The following is a 13,059-nucleotide window of genomic DNA, read 5'->3' as shown; positions in this document are numbered from 1 at the left end:
ATCTATTGCAGTGAGATAAATTCTGACATTAATTTTATACACCCAATTACAAAGATCATTTTTGAAATAAGGGCATCTGGTACACGTTACACTGAAAACATAGTATATATTGCTAACCGTATGGAGTGTCAAGGTTTTTATATAGGCAAAACAAACATGAAATTTAAGGAAAGAATTGGAGCTCATCTTTCAGCTGTTCGTATGTCTGTAGAAACTAATGTGCTGTTTAACCATATAATGACTAAAGGAAGGGAGCATAGGTTTAAGTTTAGAATTTTGCAAAATGTGTTTGTTAACATACGTGGGGGTGACATTATTAATGCTACAGTGTTAGCTGAGTATAAGTGGATCAATTACTTTGGGTCAGATACACCACCAGGTTCAAACTCAACAAATGCTATTAAACCTGTTTTGCGAGCTAAGCAGGATATATTATAGTGTATTATAAGATAATATATTATAATATTTATAATATATATGTTATATGTGATTTTAAATGTATCTAAATATTTGCAATATTTTAGATGTATATTTTTTGTTAAATGTTGTCACATGTTTGATGTCTGTATAATTATTGGCTGGCTAGATATTTAAAATATGGATCTGTTAAACTATGAGATTATGCATTGAAAAAGAGCCTGTGTCTCAAAAGCTTTGCTGTGTGTTATCCTCATTAAATTTTACAAACGTTAGAAGAGTGGTTGTTTTTTGTCTTGAACTTTTGCTGTTTAACCATTGGTTCTTAAGCTACGTGCAGCAGAATATTTCGTTTACAGGCAGTAAGACAAACCCAGAGTCATATAGACCCTTAAGTCTACTTTCATGTTGTGGAAAATAATAGAGAAGATAATATTGGATAAGTTATTGTCAGAACTGGATAGGTTGGGACTTGAAACCATATGTCAGCATGCATATAAGTTCATAGGTTCATAGGCTGGTACTAGGCTATCGGCCCTTGGGTCTATACAAGCCTAGCCAAACAATTCCTCAGATATTTCTTCCCTCAATATTTACTTCCCTGGACCCTGTCTAGCAGGGCAACTGACATGATCCCCGGGGTGAATTTCCTATCTTCTATCCGATCATCAAGGTTCATTTTGAAGAGTGCCAAGGAGGCGCTCTTCTTGACATGTATGGGCAGTTTATTCCAGAGTATGGGGAATCTCTGGGTCAGGAACCTATCCCTCCAGCATGTTTTGTTCATTGTGATGTCAAGGTTTAGATCCCTAGAGCATGTGGCTCTGAGGGATTGGGATTTCTTTAAATGGAGCATGTCCAACAGCTCAGGGCTTTACATGGCCTTGTATGTTAAGCAGAGATCGCCTCTGAGTAGACAATATGCCACAGAGTATAGCTGGAGTTTTTTTTAGATGGTCAGCATAGGGCATCTGCTTTAGGCCTGTGATTCTTTTAGTGAAGTATTTCTGTGGCCTTACCAGTTGTTGTAGATGTCTTGTGAGGTGCATACCAAATGGGGCATTGTACTCTATAATGGGTCTAATGAGGCATGAGTAAAATGGGACAATTACCTTCTTTTTTTCTGGATGAAAAGGCCTTAGTGATGAGGAGTGCCACATAGAAGGATTTCCTGACTGTTGTGGTGATGTGGATATCGAAGGTGAGACCACTGTCCACCTGTGTCCCCAAGTCTCTCATCACACTTTCAGTGTTTAGTGTACTGCCATCTATGTGGTAATTCATGGGTACATGTTTTTCCCAAAGGGGATAACTATACATTTCTTGGCATTAAGCTTGAGTCCATGGCTCTGGCACCAAGCATCTGTTTCTGTAAGGCCCTTTTGTAGAATATCCCCATCATTTGAGGATTCAATAATGGCTCCCAGTTTGCAGTCATCTGCAAACTTTGTTAACCAGAGTCTCTTAGTGTACTTCAGAGAAGTAGATGCCAAACAAGAGCAGTCCCAGGACTGAACCCTGAGGTACTCCACTTGTCACTTGTCTGGAGCTGAATTTGGAGTTGGCTACTTTTACAGTCTGGGTTCTGTCAGTAAGCCAGTTTGCAACCTATTTAGTGACGTAGGGATTAATGCCCAGCTTAGTAAGTTTATCTATGATTCCAGAGTGGGGGATGGTGTTGAAGGCCTTGGCGAGGTCCAGATAAGTTGTGTGGACTGCCTTACCCTCATCCACAGCTCTGGAGACTGATTTGAAGAAGTCAGTCAGGTTTAGGAGACAAGATCGACCCTTCACGAACCCAAACTGGGTGGGGTCCAGTGTTTGAAGGTTGTCAATGTCTTTGTTTATAGGTTCCATGATAATGCATTCCATGCCGTTGCAGATCAGGCTTGTCAGACTGATGGGACAGTAGTTCCCGGGATCCAAGGTGGATCCCCGTTTGTGGAGTGGGATAACTGTAGCTGTGTGCCACTCAGTGGGCATGAAGCCTGAGGTGAGGTTATGATTAAACATGACACTTAGGTGAGGTCCCAGTTCATTTTGTAGTTCATGTAGTACACAGCTTGGGATGGCATCTGGTCCCATGGATGCTGTATTCTTAGCTTTGCAGAGTGCAGTTTCTACCTTTGTGGCCATGATTACTGGAATTTGGCAATCTTTTGGTATTGAGATGGGCCCTTTAGTGGTGAGATGGGTGTGAATTTGGCACTAAATCGATCTGCCAGGATACTGGCAATATCCTTGGAATCAGTATATTTAATGCCATTCTTTTGTAGCTCAGAGCAGATCTGAGAATTGCCATTTAAATTATTGTCATAACTATAGAATGCCTTGTGGTTGTCTTTGGAATCTTTGGCAATTTTATTTTCGTAACTAGCTTTGGAGGATTTTTTGAGGTATCTCAGCTTCTTACTGAGGCTGGTAAGGGAGATTTTTTTGCATCCTGGCATTTTCCTCTTTTCTGCAATAGTTTCTTCCTTCTGTTGTATAGTTTGTTTATGGCAGGGGACCACCAGACTGGCTTCCTTATTTTGGAGGAAAGCATCTTGGTTCTATATGGAATTGCATGATTCATGCATGAGTGGATGTGCTCGTACAGTGCCTTAGTGTAGAATTCAGCAGTCAAATGTTTAGCTCCCATCTGCATGGATGCCATGAAGTTTGCCACTTCTGACTTAAGCAGCATGAAATTGGCTTTGGAGAAGTTTTTTTACGGAGGTTTCATTACTAGGGGGTGGGGGTGGGATGTGGATGTCAAGGGTGATTTGCTTATTGTCAGACCTGACCAATGAGGGGGTGACCACTGGTGTGGATCATCTATCTCCCATGTTGGTAATGACCAGGTCTAGGATATTGGAACCCCTGGTGGGACAATGGATTATTTGATCCAGGGTGTTGGAATTTATGAATTCCAAGAACCATTGGGAAAAGGTGTTGGTACCGGAGCAGTTTTCCCAGTTAATGGCAGTTTTGTTGAATTCACCCAGTATTAGGGTGTTTGGTTGTATCTTAACATTTTCCAGTATGTTTAGAAAGGTATAGTGAGAATCTTGGGGCATGGTGAGGGATCTGTAGCAAGCTATAATTTGGATTGCAGTCTTATGTAATGTTAGTTATACCGGGAGAATTTCATATGCATTTTCCTGGGCAACTAGCCTGGAGGTGTTCATACTCTTGGTGAATATGGACACTCCTCCACCTTTACTGTTTTGGTCTTGATTTCATGGCTGAAAAGTGTGGTAAGAGTTGTAGCCTGGTATTGCAGGGGTGCTCTCTGGAGTCTTGAAGCAAGTCTTAGTTGCTGCACAGATATCAATGATCTCCATTTTTAGGAGTGCCTCGAGAGAATACATTTTGAGGTTTAGACTTCTATCATTGAGTAGCATTACCTTCAGATTTTGCATGCTTGTATCTGGTAAGGTGGTGGTTTTGGCCTTTGAACCTTGCCTAAAAAAGGCACTATAGGGGTGGCAAGAGCTTTAGCCAGTAACTTGAATCAAACGGGTGACAGGTGCAGACCATCTCTGGCAAAGCATTGTGGTTTGTCGATCATGTCATCCCAGGCAGACAGATACTGGATCCTCTTTGAATGACACCAGAAGCTTAGACAATTGTTGAAGTCAATTATTTTGTCCTTATACTGTGGTATCATTCTGGGCGAAGGGAGGATGCTATTTAGGGCTAGGGTCATACCTGCCTGGGCCACATGATCCAAGAGCTCTTCCATGTCTCTTTTCATGTAGTCCAGGGAGGTATGTCTCAAGTCATTCACTACAGCATGGACAATGACAGAGTCGTATTTGTACTTGTTGTGGAATGACTTGAGTGCATGTGTTATGTGGTGGATCCTGGCACCCAACAGGCAGCTGACTGTAATTTTCTCCTTGATCAGCCTGGTGAGTGGGACATCAGTGTTGAAAATAGACCTGTTACCATTAGGGTTGAAAATAGACCTATTACCATCTGTAACATGATGTTCTATAACAATATAATAACAGCTATGAATGAAAACTGAGTTGTGATGTAATTTATATAGATTTAACTTCAGCATTTAACAGGATCATACACAAAACACTGATCAATAAATTTGTACAACTAGGTATTGATGTACTCTTGATAAGATGGATAGCTGCATGGCTTACAAATAGGACATGACAAGTATCATACAGCAACTGGACAAGTGAAATCCTTGGTTACAGTCAGAGTGTCCCACAAGGCTCTGTCCTAGGCCCTTACTTGTTTAGATTGTATCTTTCAGGCCTAACTTTTTCATCTGAGTTATTCTACAGTCTATATGCAGATGACAAGAAATTGGGTAAACTGATTACATGTGTTACAGATAAGGCATGCCTGCAAAATAACTTGACTAATTTGACCATTTGGGCACAAAGAATAATCTGTTGATAAGTACATAACTAAGCATATGAAATTTGGGGGGGGGCATAAACTGAAAGGGGAATATTTAATACAGCACACAGTGATTGAAACTGTAGACTCATTTAAGGACCTGGGTATATAGGCAGATTCAGCTATGAGTTTTTTCTAATCATATCAACCAATTGGATAATGATAGTTATAGAACTATAGGTTGTATAAAAATATGTGTACAGTCTAGGACATCAAAAACGATGAAGTCATTGTTAGTTACATTATACTCAAAGTTGAGTATAAAATGACTACATGGAAACCCTATAAGAAAGCAAGCATGAGTAAACTGGAAAGAGTACAGTGAAGATATACCAAGACTGTCCATGGATGTGAAAATCTAAGTTATTATGAAAGACTAAAATATCTGAACTTGTACAGTGTAACTTATAGGTATCTAAGAGGAGATCTTATTAAATATACAGGTCATTTAGAGACAACCCCCTCTGGGAATGTTTGAGGTTATCAGAAAGTACTCGAGAATCCTCAGATATATAGAAGATTTTATAGGAATGAGAAGTGTGCAAACTGGTTGTCTGCCAGAAGTGAGGATACATGGAACAGACTACCAAATTACATTAAAGCAAGTACTAGTTCAGATATTTTTAAGAACAGTCTGGACACTTAGTATGGGAACAAGTGTTTTGGTATATTGACAAGCTAGAAGGTCAGTAATGCCCATGCCTGAAATAGTTGTACATGTGTATGTAAGTAATTCAAAACTCAAAGGCAAGGACGTCGGGAAGCATACTGACTGTACGCACTTCAGTACAGTTTTTCTAATGGAGGGGTAGCAAACAGGCATTAGGACCCAGGGAGAAACCCATCCTAAACCAAAAAGAAAAAAAAATATTGCTCAACTAGTGCAAAATTTGCAGGAAGTTCTGTTTTAGGTATGAAAATAAGGGGGTTCCATGAATTTCTAAATGAATGGCCCCTTTAATTCTGATGTATCTTTCAGTTTAATTCTCATCATCATTTAGTGCCAGCATGTCCTGGGGTGTGTCATCAATGGTGCAAGGATGAATGGGATGCTATCTGGAGAGTAAGTGATCGTTGTCAGGCAAGTTACACAATTAATAAAATTTGCGTAATTGTGAGTATGCGGCATAGCGCCAAAACAATTTGGGAGGATTTCTGTAGTTTGTTTGTAAGGTAGGAGGTGAAAATACCATATTTTAGTTGTATTTGGACATAGGACTAGTTTAAAATGTTCCATCCAGTTTTAGTTTTTGAAAAGGAAGTCTTCGGGTCATTTTGGTGCTGTTTAGGTGAAGAAGCAGCTCATATTACTATTGTCTTTTGCAGATCGGACTAGTTTTGCTGGGTGAGTGGCTGTATGCATTTTAATTATAAATATATTAAAGGCTAAAGGTTCTAATGTTGTTTATTATGATGTTGACAGCTCCTTGGCTTGGCATACACACTGAGGTAACTTGTAAATCAATTGATTGTACTGTTAGGCACAGTTCCTTAAATGTAAGAAAAAGCAGGGGGTATAAAACTCTGTCAAATGCTTTGGACAAGTCTAAAAATAGGAATGCTACCATTTTACTTTGTTTTTTTTTTCTGTAACAAACATACTTTATGAAAGTAAGCAATGTTGTTTCTGTGCTGTGGCCTGTCCTAAAATTATGACGTGCTGTGAAAAGTGACTTGTTCTTTGCTAGGTGGTTGACCAGATGTATGTGATCATATTTTTTAGTATTTTAGATAGGACAAGATGGCTATTGGTCTGTAGTTTGCCAATTGATGTGATTTGCCATGTTTATGTAAGGGGATAGCATAGGATTGTTTTCAGACTACAGGGATAATTCCTCTACTGGAGAAGCACTACATTGTTTTAATTTTCTGAGTTTTCTTTCCTCTGCAAACTGACATGCTGACAGATAACAGTGCAGGATTCTAACCGCACTTGTAATATCTATTATATAACAATCTCTCTGTCAGCAAACTTGCAAATAATTAAGTACTGGAGTATATGAGTGAGTTCATTTGTGTATATGTATGCTTCTTGCAAAAAAAAAAAAAAAAAGATCTGCTAAATTAATATTAGTTAACTTTAATTTCAATGCATTGTAAGTTTGTCTTCCTTTTCATATTCCATTTCTGACTTAGCACCTTAAGTTCAGATATAGTCTCATCCCCTGTTCATACTTCATCATATCCTAAACTTCTGTGACATATCAGTCATTTATAATATTATACAATCATAACTGTACCTGCAACACAATCATTAACATTATTATTGTTTATAAGTGTATCACTGACTGCATAATGTTTAGATTTGGCTTCCCTATACATGGTCAAAGTGAAATGGCTGGAGCATTGGTAGCCTTCAGAAAAAAAGATAAATGCCTTTCCTATAGGAAATCATTGCCAGTGCAATATCTAATTGTGGTCCAGCAATGATTGACTTATTTAGGGAGATTTCTCCTTTCTTCATATTGGTGCGCACATAGAGTTGGTAACATATAATGGCATAAAGGGGTGCTTACTGCACCCCAAAATCAAGAAAAAATGAGTCTATCTCTTATTAGCTTTTTTATGATATATATTTTTTTGTTGTTCTTTTGGAACTTTGAGGATGTCTGAAGTTTTACTGTACCTGGACCCTTTAATCTAGTTGGGACAAGACCCTTTAATCTAGTTGGGACAATCAGGAAAGAAAAGAAGAGCAATTAGCTTGACAGATTCCTATGCAAATGCAAGCCAACTAGCAATGATTGACCCAGGAAGGAGCAAGAAGCAGTTTCTTTGGGTCGAGGGTTTGCTTCCCTCAGTATCCACTAAAATGGATTGCACTCATGAGTGGTCAGTTGGATTCAGTTGCACTGTGGTAAAGTTAGCTATAATGTAAACGTGGTAAGCTACTTTACGTGCTTTTCCACACTTGAACTGAAATATCCATGTTTGTTTTATTGTTTCATCATATAAATGATTAGCATCCTGGCATGTATTTTTCAGGAATGGGAGAGAGAGCAGCACTGTGAAGGGGATGTGGCTTGAGGAGTGATTGGTAAGGGGTGTGGATGGAGATTAATGTGTTGATGTGGGTGTGGTTTGGGGGGGCAGCAGACTGTGAGCTGTGAGTACAAATCTTAAAATCCTGGCTACACCCCTGCTCAAAGGCAATATCATTCTAGCAGGAGACTGTAATTGTATATTGTCACCAAGTGATACTAACACAATAGGGGAATACAGGCATCTACAAAGGCATTTTTAAAATATACTGAACTGTTTCATCTTAGAGACATAAATGAATTTTTAGAACTGAAGTCATTTTAACCCATTATTCCCACAGAAATAGAACCCAATCCAGAATTGACAGAGTTTATGTCGCTAATGACCTGCCCGATATGGGTCTATATTACATAATCGAATGGTCAAATAATCGAACACGTAATAGTCGACCTATAATAATTAAACCACCACAATATCAAACGATTCAATGGAGATCTCTGTGCAGTGTGGAAATGGATGTTTTGCATTTTCTCAGAGTGGGTATATTTAAGTAGCAGGGGTGCTGGGGGGGCTTGCCCCACTGCATAGAGTATTTAAATGGTTTGTTTGGGTGGGTTTTTCTTTTTTTTATTTTCCGTTCAACATTATGGTGGTTTGATTATTACGGGTTGACTATTACGTGTTTGACTATTTGACCATTCGATCATTAATATAGACCCACGGATACAGTAGGCAAAGTCAAAACAGTAACCTGTCCACTTTCAGATCACAATGCATTTGCATTTGAGCTGTTTTTGAAATCTAATAATCATTTTAAAATCAGAAGATTACCAGCATATATAACTTGCTTAAAATAATTTAAGGACCTTTTTATTAAAGAAATAATTTCCTTTATAGACATTAATAATGTAAAAGATACTTCAGAAATGTATTTATGGGATGGACTAAAAGTATATATTTTTGGTAGAATCACTAACTGGTTTTCAAATAAAAAGAAAAAACAATGGGACAAAGAATTACATGAAATACAATAAAACCTTTATAAATTAAAATTAGAAAATCAGGCAAATAAAAATAATAATAATACAGAATAGATTAATAAGCTAAACAACAAATACTTGAAAATCTTAATCCATAAAATGAAAATCATTCTTGAGAAATTTAAGATGATTAACTTCTAAAAATGAAAACAAAAACGAAGCTGGCAACCAGGCTCCACACAAATATTTAATAAATTAAGCACTTTCATCCGAAAATACAAAGGACTGCATCAGAATAACTACTAAATCTAAAATCACAGTATAAATACCCACTTCAATTAACAAAAAAACCCTCCCCTGAATTAACATTTCCAAGGCAACTGAAATAATCACATGACATCATTCTCATAAAGATTACATATAAAAAGCAAGCAGTATGCATACAAACACCACTTATTATATGCAATAAAATTACAAATGCAAATATGCTGTAAACTAACCTCAGTATAATACTCTATACAGTAAAACATACAAAACAAAAACAACCATACATCAATAAAAAAATAAGCTTCCTTTAACCGCAAGACACTACTTAGGGATATTGCTTCATTCAGACCAGGCATAACTGTGGCATTAGTTTTTAACTGCCACTTCAATTCTAAAAAAATCTAAGAAATCATCACTAGGACCACCCCTCTGCCCCAAATCCACCTGGTCTATAACCACAAATCTGAATTAATGTGATGGGTTGGAATCCACATGCTTAAATAAAGTGTTTTTGTCATTTTATTTCCTGATATCGTAAATATGCTGGAAAATTCTTTTTCTAAGGCTCACTTTAGTTTTTCCAACATAGAATGCACTGAAGGATTTACACAGGGCCAAGTAAACAACCCCTTTACTACCACACTGGAATTTATCCTGTACCTTAATATTACCAAACCCTTCCACATAGAATTCTTTGCCTTCAGCAACAAATGGACATTGGGAACAATTAACCCAAAACCAATGCAAAATTTAGCCAAAAAATTACTCAGTAAGTCCAATCACATAAAAGAAGTCTACTCAGAGGAAGAAAAGAAAAGTAACAGAAACAGAATATACTCTAAAGGAATTCAGAGATTATTATAATAAAAACAATCAAAATATATTCATAGATCCAGAAGAAATAATTAAAATATTTATCAAACAATATAAAAACTAAATTATCTGATGACCAAATGAAATTGACAAACTGATCTCTATGTCTGAACTTCAAACTCAAATTTCTAAACTTGAAACCTAATAATGCACCATGTAATTATAGGATTATGTTTGTACTTTATAATCTGTTGCACAAAGAAGCCCTAGACATACTACACCATTTTTTCTATAGTCAAGGACTTAGCTAAAGTTCCTCCTTCCTGGAAATGCACCTGTATCTCTGCAATTTTAAAAAGTGACAAAGATCTTACTGAATGCTCTTCATAGAGGATGATTTCACTTTAAATGTAGATTATAAATTGTTCCTGGCAATTCATGCTAATAGATTAAAAAATATTCTACCCACGATGATTGAAGAAAACCAAACTGGCTTTATCATAAAGAGAAATAATTATGATGATATTAAAAGAATAACCACAAAAACTGACTAAGTAAATAAAACAAAAAAGAACTTAACATTAATGTGTTCTGAAATTAATAGTCTTTTTGAATCAGTAAACTGGAAATATTGCTTGCTGGTTTTAAAATAATATAATTTCTCAAGTAACTTCACACATCTTATTGATTTTCATATAATGATCATTTTGCATATGTTAAAATGGGTACTTTTACTTCTGATTCTATGCAAATTTTGAAAGGAACCAAACAGGGATCCTTTCTTTCACCACTGCTTTTTAACCTAATTATGGAACTGTTTGCTAATTTTCTCAGATCAAATATAGATATAAAAGATATTAGCATAAATGAGAATTTAAAACCTAAAATTCGGCTGTTTGCTGATGACATCCTATTGACATTAAATGACAATGATAATTCTCTATCTGCGATTTTCTTACCAAAGGATGTATTTAAAAGAAAATCTGTTTTAACATTTAACGATGACAAAACAAAAATCCTACCTATAAATACAAATAAGAATAGAATAAAAAGCTAATTCATTAAATATATTGTCAAAGAGAAGAAAATTAATTATTTAGAAATAATTATAACAGATAACATTAAACATATAATAAATCACAATTATACTAGCAGTATAAACAATATAAAGAATCTAATAGTCAAATAGAATAACTAGAATAACATTTTCTTCATTATGGAAGAGAGGTTATCTATAATCAAAATGATTATCTTACCAAAAGTTGTATATATTATACACTTATATATCAATGTCATTACCCCCACAAAAAAAGTTGTATTAAAGAATTTAACACTTTAATTTTGAGATTGCTCTGGTATCCCAATAAACCAAGAATTGCTTTAAAACATCATATGAGAGAGGGTCTATATTAGAACATCGAAGTTTCAAAACTTCAATTGTTCTAATATCGAACCCTATTCAGCGAACACTGAAAATAGCAAAGCTACAGAAAACCAAATTCTTTCCTAGGGAAAGAATTTGGTTGTCCGTTTCTGTCGCTTCGCTATTTTCAGCACAGTGGTGGAAAGTTACATGTCGGGTTCAGGTAAGTGTGCGATTGGGTGTGGGTTAGGTGAGTTAGAGTTGGGCGTGGGTCAGGTAAGTGCGCGATTGTGTGGACGTGAGGGTTAGGGTGGGGTAGGTGAGTTAGGTTTAGTGCGCAGATGAGTGTGCGATAGTGGCCGGCCTTAGGGTGAGGGTTTGGGTTAAGGTAAGTGGATAGTAAGTGGTGCACGTACAGTTTAGTGTAGGGTTAGATGTAAGATTTTAGTTGTATGTGTGTGGATTGCTGTTTGTTTGGTGTGCTTGTGTTGTGTGTATGTGTTTTGGAACAGCAATTCTTTTCCCTAGGAAAACATTTGCTGTTCTGCATGTTCGATGTTGCAAGCGTTCACTGAATAGGGTTCGATATTAGAACATTCGAAGTTTTGAAACTTCGATGTTCTAATATAGACCCTATGAGAGACTGGGCAGCATGAGGGATACAGCTACCAGATCTAGAATTATATTCTTTATCATCAATTATAAAAACAATATATCTTTGGATTAATAACACTTACACAGCTAGGTGTAAAGAGTTTTTAGGAAATTTTTTATAAAGTCTAAACATAATAGATATTCTAATAATTATCTCATACTAAATAACAGTCCATGTTGATTATTAAAGGGTTACCGTATAGGAAAAACTCACCAAACAAGTGACTCCTGTTTCATTTTTACTATATTAAACATGTTTGCAAATGTTATATATAGAAACCTGACATATAAAGCATGGATCTTCATTATATTTCCTATGGCATATACCCAAAATAACATCTCCACTTCAAAGTTAAAAATAATGATCACCTTTAAAGAGAAAATTCTGCTATACTGGTTTCAATTAATGAAAGTTGAAAAGGTACATTCTGTTGATTATAATCAGAACAAATATAATTTAGATAAAGACATGACTAGATGTACATTCATGCAGACAACATGCAGAAGGGAAAATTAAGTTAATGGAGCCAAGGATAAGAGATCATATCCCAAAAATTAATTGAAAATCTAATATTCTTAATGCAACAAAACACATTGGAACAGGGTCTCTTAATTAATTATATAGAGTTGTGAGGAGAGAAACAAAAAGTTGTAATGACAATTATCGGAACTATTTTACCCAAATTAATAATAGACCTCCGAGTGAAGAAGATAAAAACATAATTCTAATATCTTCTAAACATACAACTTCACTTCTTAGATGGAATCTCTTTACTTGGAAATGTTTGCATAGATCTTGCTTCACACCACATAACATTGAATTATGTTCATGCTGAGATAAGTTTGTTGGAGATGTAAACAAGAAATAAAGCTGATTGACAACACATGTTTTTGACTGTACTGTCTTAACACCTTATTAGAATAACATTAATCTCTTTTACAGTCTTTTTTGGAGATAATTTTCTTTTATCTTAATCATTAATCCTTTTTAACACTCCAATTTCTATATGTGTTAAAAATGAAATATCACATTTTGTGATCTATACTATCTATGGTGAGAAATATAAGTCAGAATTGGAAGAATTAATCTACAACCTTCTTCAAAGAATTTAGAAATATTGCAATTGAAGTCTGTCACAGGAAAATCATTGCAATTAAGTCAAGAACAACCAGAAT

The sequence above is a fragment of the Protopterus annectens genome, chromosome 3.part0 (genome assembly GCF_019279795.1).
Source record: "Protopterus annectens isolate FY-2018-M chromosome 3.part0, PAN1.0, whole genome shotgun sequence".
Classification (NCBI taxonomy): domain Eukaryota; kingdom Metazoa; phylum Chordata; order Ceratodontiformes; family Protopteridae; genus Protopterus; species Protopterus annectens.
This window is presented reverse-complemented; position numbering follows the sequence as displayed.